Here is a 14,521-nt window from a genome sequence, read left to right on the forward strand (position 1 = left end):
GCTAACCACATATCCATCATACTCCTCAGTTAGTTCTATTAATTACTTGTAGCTGACTAACGAAATCTAATTGACTTGTTCTGATAATTGAACCTGACCAGTCTTAAACCTTTATCTTCAGCCATATCACCACCCTGGTTACATTTAAAATTTTCTTGTGAGCGGTGGAGGAGTGGGACTAGAAATTGAAACAGTGACATCCTCCAACCTCAGTCAGAACTGGAGTGAAGAGAAATTCACAAAGTGGGAATTCATTCTAGTGGGAATTCTCTTTCCCAGAAGTTTGGGAGGGCTGAATCTTTATATTATATCGAGGCTGACTTTATCTGATTTTCCATAGGTAGGTGAATCAGGGATAATGGTGCAATGAGACGAAAGTGCAGCTGGGAACACAATGGGATGAGCCATGACCTTATTGACTGGTCGAATAATGTCAAAGGGCCGAATGGCCCAGTTGTGTCCATCAGCCCTGTGTTCTGATGTTCCATTCAGCCCTTTGCCCCTGCAGTACAGGAGCAGACCGAGGCCACTCCGATGGTTTGGTGCAGTTTGGGAAATGTACTTGGAAATTCCAGGCTGGGTCAGGAAGTGACACCCCCTCCCCCAAATCCCTGTTTCCAGGCTTCCCCTCTCTGGAACTTCTGCTCCAGATGTGGTTCATGTTACAGATCCAGATTCGCAGTTAATAAAGCCCCCATGCATCACACAGGGTCAACTCAGACAAATCATATGCTGTCCCTGAATGCAACATTTTACATCATGAAAATAACCAGTTATTTTCCAAAAGCATAAATAAGAACGTAAGAAACAGGAACAGTAGCAGGCTATTTGGCCCCTCAAACCTGCTCTGACATTCAATAAGAACATGGCTGATCTACTCCACGGCTCAACCCCACTTTCCTGCTAACCCTTTGCATCCCTCAACACGCTGAAATATCACAAACCAATCAACCCCGCATGTAAATACATTCAGTGACCCAGCTTCCACAAAACTCTGGGTTAGGAAATTCCAGCCATTCACTAACTTCTGAAAGAAGACATTCCTTTACAGCTCAGTTTGAAGTCGATATTGTTTTTTCTGTATCTACATCCCTGAGTTCGAGACTCTGCCCTGGTGTGGAACCACATTCTCAACACTTACCTTGTCAAGCCCCCTCTGTATCTTGTCCGTTTCATTAATGTCACCCTCATTCATTTAAACCACAATGAAGAATCGCGTCGGCATTTTTGAGTTATTCAAGAATTCTACCCTTTCATCCCAGGAACCAGTCTAATGAACCAACATTGCTGCATCAGCATGCTGACGTTACGTTTCATATACAGGAACAGTCCAATCCGTTGCACTGCTCCTTTTTTGGGAGTCCTCTCCATGAAATAACAGCCTGCCTTTTGGTTGTCAGTGTCATCCACAAACTCGGATGTATATTGCACTCAGCTCCCGTCGTCAAGCTATCAGTATAAATTGTAAGCAGCTCTTGCCATCGGACTGATATTTGTGGTACTCCAGTAGATACATTTTTTTTCATAATGATCAATGAAGCCTGAATCTCCAATTTCTATGTGTTTACCAATTGTCATTCGATGCTAATGCTTATCCACCATATTATAAGTTTCTCTCTTGTGTAAGAATCTTTATTTTGTGATATCTTGTGGAAAATCTATGGGAGGTCTCATGTTTAAAGGGAGTTTAAAGGGAGTTTAAGGGTTACTGCGGATGAAATCTGCCCTAAATGCTGTTGGATGCGAATCTTATCAGATGGAGTGGATCAGTTGGAGAAACATACAGAAGCGATGAGGAATTTGCAACAGCAACAGGATGTGATGGATGGCAATTATAGGAATGGGGGAAAGTCTCAGATACAGTCACATAGATGGACTAACTGCAGGAAGGGTAAGAGAGGTAGGCACCTAGGGTAGGATTCTTTTGTGGATATACCCATTTCAAACAGGCATGCTGTTTTGGAAAATGTAGAGTGTGATGGATTATCAGGGGAACGAAGCACGAACAGTTAATTTTCTGGTATTGAGGCTGCCATGCAACGAGGGGTACGTCGGCTTCCAAGAGATCAATTGTGTTAGGGGATTCTGTAGTCAGAGGTACACACAGACGTTTCTGTGGCCAGCAGAGGAAAAGCAAAATGGTGTGTTGTTTCCCTGTTGCCAGGATCAAGGATGTCTCAGAGAGGGTGTAGAATGTTCTCACGGGGGAGCGGGGCCAGCAAGAGGTCATTGTCCACATTGGAACCAACGATATAGGAAGGGAAAAGGTTGAGATTCTGAAGGGAGATTAGAGAGAGTTAGGTAGAATTTGAAAAAGGCGGTCCTCAAGGGTAGTAATGTCTGGATTACTCCCAGTGCTACGAGCGAGTGGGGACAGGAATAGGAGGATAGAGCAGATGAATGCATGGCACAGGAGCTGGTGTATGGGAGAAGGATTCATATTTTTAGATCATTGGAATCTCTTTTGGTGGAGAAGTGACCTGTACAAGGAGGACGGATTGCACCTAAATTGGAAGGGGACTAATATACTAGCAGGGAAATTTGCTAGAACTGCTTGGGAGGATCTAAAGTAGTAAGGTGGGGATGGGGTGGGGAGGGGGGTTTGGGACCCACGGAGATAGTGAGTAAAGAGAGCAGTCTGAGACTGGTACCGTTGAGAACAGAAGGGATTCAGACAGTCAGGGCAGTCAGGGGCAAGGTAGGACTAACAAAGTAAACTGCATTTATTTCAATGCAAGGCGCCTAACAGGAAAGGCAGATGAACTCAGGGCATGGTTAGGAACATGGGACTGGGATATCATAGCAATTACAGAAACATGGCTCGGGGATGGGCAGGACTGGCAGCTTGATACAAATGCTACAGGAACGATGGAAAGGTTGGCAAGAGAGGAGGGGAAGTGGCATTTTTAATAAGCGTATACCATTACAGCTGTCCTGTGGGAGGATATTCCTGGAAATACATCCAGGGAAGTTATTTGGGTGGAATTGAAAAAAAGAAAGGGATGATCACCGTATTAGGATTGTATTATAGACCCCCTAATAGTCAGAGGGAAATTGAGAAACAAACTTGTAAGGAGATCTCAGCTATCTGTAAGAATAATAGGGTAGTTATGATAGGGAACTTTAACTTTCCAAACATCGACTGGGACTGCCATAGTGTTAAAGGTTTATATGGAGAGGAATTTCTTAAGTGTGTACAAGACAATTTTCTGATTCAGTATGTGGGTGTAACTATGAGAGAAGGTGCAAACCTTGCCCTACTCTTGGGAAATAAAGCAGGGCAGGTGACTGAGGTATCAGTGGGGGAGCACTCTGGGGCCAGCGACCAAAATTCCATTCGTTTTGAAATAGTGATGGAAAAGGATAGACCAGATCTAAACGCTGAAGTTCTAAATTGGAGAAAGGCCAATTTTGACGGTACTAGGCAAGAACTTTCGCAAGCTGATTGGAGGCAAATATTCGCAGGTAAAGGAACGGCTGGAAAATGGGAAGCTTTCAGAAATGAGATAACAAGAATCCAGAGAAAGTATATTGCTGTCAGAATGAAAGGGAAGGCTGATAGGTATAGAGAATGCTGGATGACTAAAGAAATTGCGGGTTTGGTTAAGAAAAATAAGGAAGCATATGTCAGGTATAGACAGGATCGATCGAGTGAACCTCCGAAGAGTACAAAGGAAGTTGGAGTATACTTAAGAGTGAAATCAGGAGGGCAAAAAGGGGACATGAGATAGCTTTGGCAAATAGAATTAACCAGAATTCAAAGGGTTTTTACAAATATATTAAGGACCTAACGGTAAGTAGGGAGAGAATCGGACCCCTCAAAGATCAGCAAGGCAGCCTTTGTGTGGAGCCACAGAAAATGGGGAGATACTAAATGAATATTTTCATCAGCATTTACTGTGGAAAAGGATATGGAAGATATAGACGGTAGGGAAATAGATGGTGACATTTTGCAAAATGTCCAGATTACAGAGGAGGAAGTGCTGGATGTCTTGAATCGGTTAAAGGTGGAAACATCCCCAGGACCTGATCAGGTGTATCCGAGAACTCTTTGGGAAGCAAGACAAGTGATTGATGGGCCTCTTGCTGAGATATTTGTATCATCGAAAGTCACAGGTGAGGTTCCAGAAGACTGGAGGTTGGCAAATGACGTGCCACTGTTTAAGAAAGTCGGTAAAAACAAACCAGGGAACTATAGATCTGTGAGCCTGACCTCAGTGGTGGGCAAGTTGTTGGAGGGAATCCTGAGGGAAAGGATGTATATGTATTTGAAAAGGCAAGGACTGATTGCATCTTGCAAAATATCTAGATTACAGAGGATGAAGTACTGGATGTCTTTAAACGGTTGGAGGTGGATAAATCCCCAGGACCTGATCAGGTGTACACGAGAACTCTGTGGAAAGCTAGAGAAATGATTGATGGGCCTCTTGCTAAGATATTTGTAAAATTGATAGTCACAGGTGAGGCGCCAGAAGACTGGAGGTTGGCAACCGTGGTTCCACTGTTTAAGAAGGGCAGTAATGAAAAGCCAGTGAACAATAGACCGGTGAAACTGAACTCGGCGGTGGGCAATTTGTTGGAAGGAAACCTGAGGGACAAGATGTACATGTATTTGGAAAGGCAAGGACTGATTAGGGATAGTCAACATGGCTTTGTGCCTGGGAAATCATGTCTCACAAACTTTATTGAGTTTTTGAAGAAGTAACAAAGAAGAATGATGAGGGCAGAGCAGTAGATGTGATCCATATGGACTTCAGTAAGGTGATCGGCATGGTTCAAACAAGGGTTGCAGATGCTGGAAACCAGATTCTAGATTAGAATGGTGCTGGAAAAGCACAGCAGTTCAGGCAGTATCCGAGGTGCAGGAAAATCGACGTTTTGGGCAAAAGCCCTTCATCAAGAGTAGAGGCAGAGTGCCTGCAGGGTCGAGAGATAAATGAGAGGAGGGTTGAGGTGGGCAGAAATTTAGCATAGAGTACAATAGGTGAATGGGGGTGGGGATGGAGGTGAAAGGTTATGGAGGAGGGTGGAGTGGACAGGTGGAAAGAACGATAGGCGGGTAGGACAAGTCATGAGGACAGCGCTGAGCTGGAAGTTTGGAGCTGGGGTGAGGGGGGAAGGGGAAATGAGGAAACTGGCGAAGTCCACATTGATGCCCTGCGGTTGAAGTGTTCCGAGGCAGAAGATTAGGCGTTCTTCCTCCAGGCATCGGGCGGTGAGAGAGTGGCAGTGAAGGAGGCCCAGGACCTCCATGTCCTTGGCTGAGTGGGAGGGAGAGTTGAAATTTTGGGCGACAGGGCAGTGTGGTTGATTGGTGCGGGTGTCCCAGATGTGATCCCTAAAGCGCTCTGCGAGGAGTTGTCCAGTCTCCCCAACGTAGAGGAGACCGCATTGGGAGCAACGGATACAATAAATGATATTGGTGGATGTTCAGGTAAAATTTTGATCGATGTGGAAGACTCCTTTGGGACCTTGGCTGGAGGTAAGGAAGGAGGTGTGGGCGCAGGTTTTGCAATTCCTGCAGTGGCAGGGGATGGTGGCAGGATGGGAGTGTGGGTTGTAGGGGGACGTGGACCTGATCAGGTATTTACGGAGGTAATGCGGAATACGGAAATGGGTGGGGAGGGAAACATATCCCTGGTGGTGGGGTCCGTTTGGAGGTGGCGGAAATGTCGGCAGATGATTTGGTTTATGCGAAGGTTGGTAGGGTGGAAGGTGAGCACCGGGGCGTTCTGTCCTTGTTACGGTTGGAGGAGTAGGGTTTGAGGGCGGAGGGGCGGGATGTGGATGAGATGCGTTGGAAGGCATCTTTAACCATGTGGGAAAGGGAATTGCTGTCTCTAAAGAAGGAGGCCATCTGGTGTGTTCTATGGTGGAACTGGTCCTCATGGGAGCAGATACGGTGGAGGCGGATGAATTGGGAATATGGGATTGAAGTTTTGCAGAATGTAGGGTGGGAAGAGGTGTGATCCAGGTAGCTGCGGGAGTTGGTGGGCTTGTAAAAAATGTTAGTGTCAAGTCGGTCGTCATTAATGGAGATAGAGAGTCCAGAAAGGGGAGGGAGGTGTCAGAGATGCTCCAGGCAAATTTAATGGCAGGATGGAATGTGTTGGTGAAGTTGATGAATTTCTCAACATCCTCGCGGGAGCACGAGGTGGCACCAATGCAGTCATCAATATAGCGGGGGAAGAGGTGGGGAGTGATGCCGGTGTAACTACGAAAGATGGACTTTTCTACGTAGCCAACAGAGACAGGCATAGCTGTGGCCCATATCTGTGCCCATGGCTACCCCTTTGGTCTGGAGGAAGTGGGAGGATTCGAAGGAGAAATTGTTGAGGGTGAGGACCAGTTCAGCCAAACGAATGAGAGTGTCGGTGGAAGGGTGTTGTTGGGGACTTCGGGGAGAGGAAGAAACGGAGGGCTTGGAGGCCATGGTCATGGCGGATGGAGGTGTAGAGGGATTGGATACCCATGGTGAAGATGAGGCGTTGGGGGCAGGGGAAAGGGAAGTCTTGGAGGAGGTGAAGGGCGTGGGTGGTGTCCCGAATGTATGTGGGGAGTTCCTGGACTAGTGGAGATAGGACAGTGCCGATGTAGGTAGAGATGTGTTCAGTGGGGCAGGAGCATGCTGAGATATATGGTCGGCCAGGGAGGTCAGGCTTATGGATCATGGCAGGGAGGTAGAATTGGGCAGTGCGGGATTCCCCGACTATGAGATTCGAAGCTATGGTTGGGAGATCTCCTGAAGTGATGAGGTTCTGTATGGTCTGGGAGATGACGGTTTTGTGATGGGGTGGGGTCATGGTCGAGCAGGTGGTAGGAAGCGGTGTCTTCTTTATGGTGTCTGGCTTCAGCGCTATAGAGGTCAGTGCGCCAGACTACCACTGCATCCCCTTTGTCTGCTGTCTTAATGGTGGGGTCGGGATTGGAACATTGGGAGTGGAGGGCTGCACCCTGTGAGGATGAGAGGTTGGAATGGGGGAGGGGGGTAGACAGGCTGAGGTGGTTAACGTCCCAGCGGCAAATAGAAATGAAATGGTCGAGGACGGGTAATAGGCTGGCACGGGGTGTCCAGGTGGATGGAGAGTGTTGGAGGTGGGTGAAGGGGTCCTCGGAAGGTGGGCGGGAGTCCTGATTGTAAAAATGAGCACGGAGGTGGTGGAAGAAGTGTTTGCCGTTTCAGAATGTATTAAATTCATTGTTGCGTGGGCAGAAGGTGATACAGGTGAATCCTTTGCCACGGACTGATCTTTCGTCCTCCATGAGGGACAGGTCTGAAGGGATAATGAAAGCTCGGCAGGGCTGGGAGCTGGGAACCGGTGTGGGTGTGGAGATGGGAGTGGGGGCGGAGCTTGTAACTGGAGTGGATGTGGTGATGGGGGCATGGAGGTGAAGTCATTGTGTTCCTCTCAGGGTTCTGGGGGCGGGGATGGTGACAAGATTCCCCATGGCAGACTGATTATCAAGGTTAGATCTCATGGAATGCAGGGAGAACTCGCCATTAGGATACAGAACTGGTTCAAAGGTAGAAGACAGAGGGTGGTGGTGGAGGGTTGTTTTTCAGACTGGAGGCCTGCGACCAGTGGAGTGCCACAAGGATCGGTGCTGGGCCCTTTACTTTTCGTCATTTTCATAAATGATTTGGATGTGAGCATAAGAGGTACAGTTAGCAAGTTTACAGATGACACCAAAATAGCAGGTGTAGTGGACAGCGAAGAGGGTTTCCTCAGATTATAACAGGATCTGGACCAGATGGACCAATGGACTGAGAAGTGGCAGGTAGAGTTTAATTCAGATAAATGCGAGGTGCTGCATTTTGGGAAAGCAAATCTTAGCAGGACTTATATACTTAATGGTAAGGTCCTAGGGAGTGTTGCTGAACAAAGAGACCTTGGAGTGCAGGTTCATAGCTCCTTGAAAGTGGAGTCGCAGGTAGATAAGATAGTGAAGAGGTCATTTGATATGATTTTCTTTATTGGTCAGAGTATTGAGTACAGGAGTTGGGAGGTCATGTTGCGGCTGTACAGGACATTGATTAGGCCACTATTGGATTATTGCGTGGAAATCTGGTCTCCTTTCTATTGGGAAGATATTGTGAAACTTGAAAGGGTTCAGAAAAGATTTGGAAGGATTTTGCCAGAGTTAGAGAATTTGAACTATGGGGAGAGGCTGAACAGGCTGGGGCTGGAGGGTCTCCAGTTTCATTGGAACACTTCTTTAATCCAGAGAGTTATGGAATATTTTACACAGTGCCATCAGCCTCTTTGTGACCACTTCTCTTAAAATCAGCTATGAATTGCTGATGACCTGTTTACCCTTGGTCTTATCGGTTTGAGAAATGTCTTGTTCCTTTTGTTAGAGACAGTTCTAGATCTTCCCTCCTATTACCATTTTGTTTATACCATTGAACTATTTACAGCACCTTCACCTGTGAGGAACGATGTAAAATGCTGGTGTAAATTACCTTTCTGCTCCCTGTATCCAGTTGGATATACTTTCCTGACTTCCTTTCTACCAAAGATCACACACACCTCTTGAATTCTTCTTACATACATGAAAAGCCCGTGCCACTTGTTTTTATATTTCTTGCCAATTTGCTTGCATCACATCTTTTCTTCCTCTTTCTTTGATTTCTATATGCATACAGTCATATCACACACAAACACAGTCTTTGGTCCAACTTGTCCATGCCGGCCAAACTAAACTATTCCCATCTGCTTGCTTTGGCACATATACATCTAAACGGTTCACAATCATATGTTTGTCCTAATGTCTTTCAAATGTTGGATCTATACTTGCATCTGCCAGTCTTCCTCTGGCAGCGCATTCCATAAACACGTCACCCTCTGTGTAAAATAAAATCCCTCTTCCTCCCTTTTAAATCGTCCCTATTCCACCATAAACCTATGGTTCTTTGATTTAATTTTCCTATCCTGTGGAAAAGACCTTAGCTTTTCACCCTATCCATGCCTTCCGTGAATTTGTAAATTTCTATAATGTCACCCCTCATCCTCCTACACTCCATCTGATACTAACTTCAAGAACAAGCATTTAAAGATCAGCACTGTACATTTGAAACAATGTTTCAAACATTGAACCGGTAACCAGCACCCGGTAACATTACAACCGGTAACCAGCACCCAGCCCAAACTTCATACTGTTTTTTTGTTTTCTTCTTTATGTTACAATACTGAGGCAGCATGAAAATATTAAAAGTGCCGATAAGCCGTCAAGCACATGAATTCCTTTGTCTGACAGCAGTGATGATCTCTACAGTGAAAATTTATCTCTGGCCAGATCTATATAATACCACATGTTCAACATTGTCCCTCATAGCCTCCCTATGATCTTTTGTGATTGTGTCTTCTTTAGCTTGCACTCAATAGAGAGAACCCCTTTCCCCCATTCACATCTTAATTTAAACTCATTTTTTATCATCTTCTCGTTCACCACTGCTTAAAGCCTGTTTATCGGTTGTCACACTCTTCTTTCCCTGTCACCTAACGCCCCCACCTCTGGCAAGGAACTTAAATGCCCAGTTTCCAATAATTTCAGTTCTGAGGAATTGTCAGACTGGACTTGAAACGCTAATTCTGTTTCTCTGCCTCTGTAGACGCTGCCAGACCTGCTGAGTATCTCCAGAAATCAATAGGCACAGCACAAATTTTCAATTAAACAAATAACTATGAATACTGGAAATAAAATTGCACAAATTGCTGTAGGAAGTGGGAGCTTTGTCGAAGACTCACTGGACCTGAAAAATGAACTCAGCTTTCACTCCACAAGATGCAGCCAGACCTGCTTAGTTTCTTCAGCAATTTCTGTTTTTGAACATTTTCCTAAGACGTGTGTCGAATCTGCTCAAACGCCCTGTCCAGCACAGAGTGCTGTACATTGGGAAGGGAACAAAAACGCAAAGTGCACAAGTTCATTGGCTCTGAAACGACATAAGGCTGGCATCGCTGACACGACAGAGGTCTTAATCATGGTCAGGGAGAAAAAAAGAGGAAAAAACATTCACTTCAAACACAGCAGATTGTATTACGGGAAAAGAAACGATTCAGATTAATATGTTAAAGTATCGGAGGAATGTAAGAAATTGGAGGCGTGACGTCAGGGTGAGACCCTCATCAGAATGAGATTATGAAACTGGATGTGTTCGCACATCAGAAACCAGATTAGGTCACTGAGTACAGGGTTGATGGGTGAACGGGTCTCGGTGTGAACTGGGGGAAAGTCAGTAGAATTGATTTGCAGATATTGCAGCTAACACTGGGTTGTCTTGTGATGCTGTAGATCACAGCAGCAGCCACAGCAGAATTGCGTTCAATCACAATCCAAGCTTTTCCCCAGGATAATCCATGAATCTACCATTATCATCAAGCCGAGTGATGGTTCAGTGACGAGTTTGGGTGAACATGTCAGAGTCAGAACCATGTGTATCTAAACCTGATGACAACCCATTAAAGCTACCACACTTGACTGGTTACATTATAAACAGCGGAACCTCCATCTGGTGGAGAGTGGGAAATAATCCCGAGACAAACAGATAAGATCGAAACTCTCCAGTCAGTCCACATCCCGTCATCAATGTTGATGGACTAATATACAACTTACTGGAGGAGAGGACTCTAAACATATCCCCAGCCCTGTACTTCAGTGTAAAAGACAAGGGTGTAGTATCTGCACCATCCTCAGCCAAAAGTGTTGAGTCGATAATCCACCTCACCCTCCTCATGATGCCCACAGAATCACAGATGCAAGTCTTCAACCAATTCGATTCGCTGCACGTGACATGATGAAACAGCTGAACAGAGTCGATATGACAAAGGCAATGGGCCCGGACACCATTCCTGCAATAGGAATCAAGACTGTGCTGCACAACAAGCTGTGTGAGTGTGGAAGCAGTTTCATTCCAGCTCCAACTCTGAAGTCTGCCTGGCCATTTGGAAAGTTCCTCAACTATATCCAGCCCCATAACAAGGAAATGACTACAGTCTGACCATTTACCACGCCCTCAGTCCCGTCGCGATAGTCGCATTGGTGGGAGTTCTTTTTGACAGATCTGTCAAGCAGCACAGGAATAATGTGCTCAGTGTGGTTTCCGATAGGTCCCCATGTGGAGATAGTGCTGTTGTGCAAACTGGATTATTGATCCAGGCCAGAATAAATCTCCGGAAGCTGGTGGAAGTTAAAAACAATTACCAAAATATCCAGACATAAAATCTGGTACCAGTAATATTGTCCTTGAATCTAATGTCCATTGTAAACATCTGTTCCTTCCCCAATGTACTTTCAGGAAGTGAATCTCCCGTGCTTCCTGGTCTGGCCTACAAGTGTCTCCTGACAAACAGACATGTGATAAACTCTGCAATTGTCTCCAGAACGGCCAAGCAAGACACTCAATAGTATCAAATTGCTCGGAGTTCTTAAAGGATAAAACCAGACGGAACACCGGCAACGAGCTTTGGAAAAGGGAACGGGAAACACAGTCCTTTCAACCAGACAGATGCTGCCTTCCTAATGTTTAAGATCTTGTGACAACAATGACAGAGCTTTCCCGCACACTGAACAGAAACATCAGGAAGGGAGCAGGGCATTAAACACTTTTAGCTTTCCCTGTTCCAGCTCATGGAGACAAGTTCACTTTTATAACCCTAGTTAATGCATTCTTCAGAAACTCATCAATTTCTGTCTTATGCTGCTCAATGATTGACCATCCAACCCATACAATCACAGAAGCACTGGCTCTGTACTGTCATAAATACAGCACGATCTACATTCGTCCCACCTTCCGATACGAGGCCCATAACCATGTATGTTATGGCACTTCAAGGGCACGACCATGTAATAATTAACGGTTGTGAGGTTACCTGTGCCGACAGCCCAGCCCTCTCAGGAAGTACATTACTGACCCCAATAGCCTTTGGATGAAAACCAATCCTCAAGTCCTCACAAAACATCAAACCTTTCACTTTAAAATGGTACTCCCTTGTTCTTCACCCTTTGACTGAAAGGGACAGCTGCTGTCTATCCATTCTGTCCATGCCTCTGGTAATTTTATCCTTCTGAAGCACGTCCCTGTCAGCCTTCTCTGCTTCAAAGTAAACAACCCGAGCTGATCAACTCCATCCAAGGGAACATTCTGGTGAATCTCCACTGCACCCTCTCCAGTGCAATCACATACTTCCTGTAATGTGACTCCCAGAAATGTACATAGTATTCCATTTGGCCGAACCAAAGTTCGACATAGTTCTTATAATCTGTGCCTCCATGAATAAAGGCTATGTTTATGGTCGTTATGCTTTCTCAACTTGTGCATTAAACTGTTTAATCACATTCAGGGATATGGGGAGATGCATCCTCTGAGCTTCCTAGTGTGCTGCTATTCATTGAGCCCTCCCCTGTCTGGTTCCTTCTTCCAAAGTGCATCACCACGTATTTATCAGGGTTGCATTCCATCGGCCATTGATCCACCAATTTGATCATTCCATCTGCATCTTTCTGTAATATAAGGCCCTCCTTCTCACTGCCAACCAACAAGCCAAAATTTGTGTCAAAGGCAAACTGATTTATCACACTCACCCCAACACCCTCCATATTCACAGCTGCATCAGTTATGAATACTACAAATAATAAGGTTAAAAATCACACAACACCAGGTTATAATCCAACAGTTTTATTCGGACGCACTAGCTTTCGCAGCGCTGCTTCCTCATCACGTGATTATGCTCTTTGAAAGGTCGTGTCTCCAAATAAACTGTTGGACTATCATCTAGTGTTCTGTAATTTTTAAACTTTGCCCAAGCCAGTCCAACACTGGCACCTCCGAATCACAAATAATATGGGACACAGGACTGATCCCTGTGGTACACGATTGGATGCTGGTCTCCAGTCAAACAAACAGACTTCAACCAGTCGACCTTCTGTCTCCTACCACTAAGGTGATTTGGATGCAACTTGGCAAGTCACGAATGAGTCCTACCTGTTCCCTGGTTATTCTGTTCCACTTGACGTACCAGTAGAATATCTGGGGATTCTCCCTAATTGTCCTGCCAGTAGGTTTCCATGTCGCTGTGTTAGTCAGTCCCCTTCAAATGAATAATTGCCTTCTTATTGCAGTCTGAAATGGTCTGTCCTTTACCTGCCATTATTTGCCTTAAATGTAGAGTAGGGCAGCCAGAGAAAAATCCTGTTTATTTCCACCTTGTCATATGTTTAGTGACTTTTCTAAATTTCACTATGATCATCTCTCATTCTTTGAAACACTAAAGAACACAGACCGAGTTTCCACATCAGGCAATCTCGACATCTGAGGGATTAATCTGGAGAATGCCCATTGCACATCTTCCGTGGTCAGTATATTCTTTCTCAGAGTGGGTCACCAACACTGGAATCAATACTCTATGTACAGTTTCATTCGCAAGCTGTGAAACTGCTACAACATGAAATTCCGACTATGTTCTGATTCTCTTAAATGAAGGCGAACCTGACTTTAACTTTCCACTTCTATATATTCCTCCAATAACTATTCACATTACTTTATTAATGAATTCACTGCATGAGTTCTTATAAAAAGCCTTCTAAAAATCGAAATATGCCATTTCTATGTTGCAATAAACAAGTTCAAATCATTCTGAAGTTTGTCAGGGATGAAGTCTCTGTCAGACTCTGTCAGTGTACACTGATTCTCTCCAATGTTGATGTTAATTTCCAAATATCCAATGCCACATCCTACATAATAGATTCCATCGGTTTCCCGACAGATGTCAAGTTAATTGGTTTGCAGTTCTCCACCCTTTGTATCTCTTCTTCCCTTTGTAGATGCTTGAATCCCTTCAATACATCTACAATGCTTGGAACACATTTATTAACTTTCAGCCTCTGCAGAATGTACAGGAAAATAAAACAGTCAGCGACAGCACAATTAATGATTCTGGATCAATGGTGCTGGAAGAGCACATCAGTTCAGGCAGCATCCGAGGTGCAGCAGCAAAATAGACGCAAAAACCCTTCATCAGGAATAAGGGCAGAGAGCCTGAAGCGTGGAGAGATAAGCTAGGGGAGGGTGGGGGTGTGGAGAGAGTAGCATAGAGTACAATGGGTGAGTGGGGGAGGAGATGAAGTTGATAGGTCAGGGAGGAGAGGGTGGAGTGGATAGGTGGAAAAGGAGCTAGGCAGGTCGGACAAGTCCAGTCAAGTCAAGGGGACAGTGCGGAGCTGAAAATTTGAAACTAGGATGAGGTGGGGGAAGGGGAAATGAGGAAGCTGTTGAAGTCCACATTGATGTCCTGGGGTTGAAGTGTTCCGAGGCGGAAGATGAGGGGTTCTTCCTCCAGGTGTCTGGTGCTGAGGGAGCGGCGGTGAAAGAGACCCAGGACCTCCATGTCCTCGGCAGAGTGGGAGGGGGAGTTGAAATGTTGGGCCAAGGGGCGGTTTGGTTGATTGGTGCGGGTGTCTCGAAAGTGTTCCCTAAAGCGCTCTGCTAGGAGGCGTCCAGTCTCCCCAATGTAGAGGAGAC

This window comes from Chiloscyllium plagiosum, unplaced genomic scaffold (assembly GCF_037043375.1).
Source record: "Chiloscyllium plagiosum isolate Xiang-an unplaced genomic scaffold, Cpla_swu_hap1 HiC_scaffold_29, whole genome shotgun sequence".
Classification (NCBI taxonomy): domain Eukaryota; kingdom Metazoa; phylum Chordata; class Chondrichthyes; order Orectolobiformes; family Hemiscylliidae; genus Chiloscyllium; species Chiloscyllium plagiosum.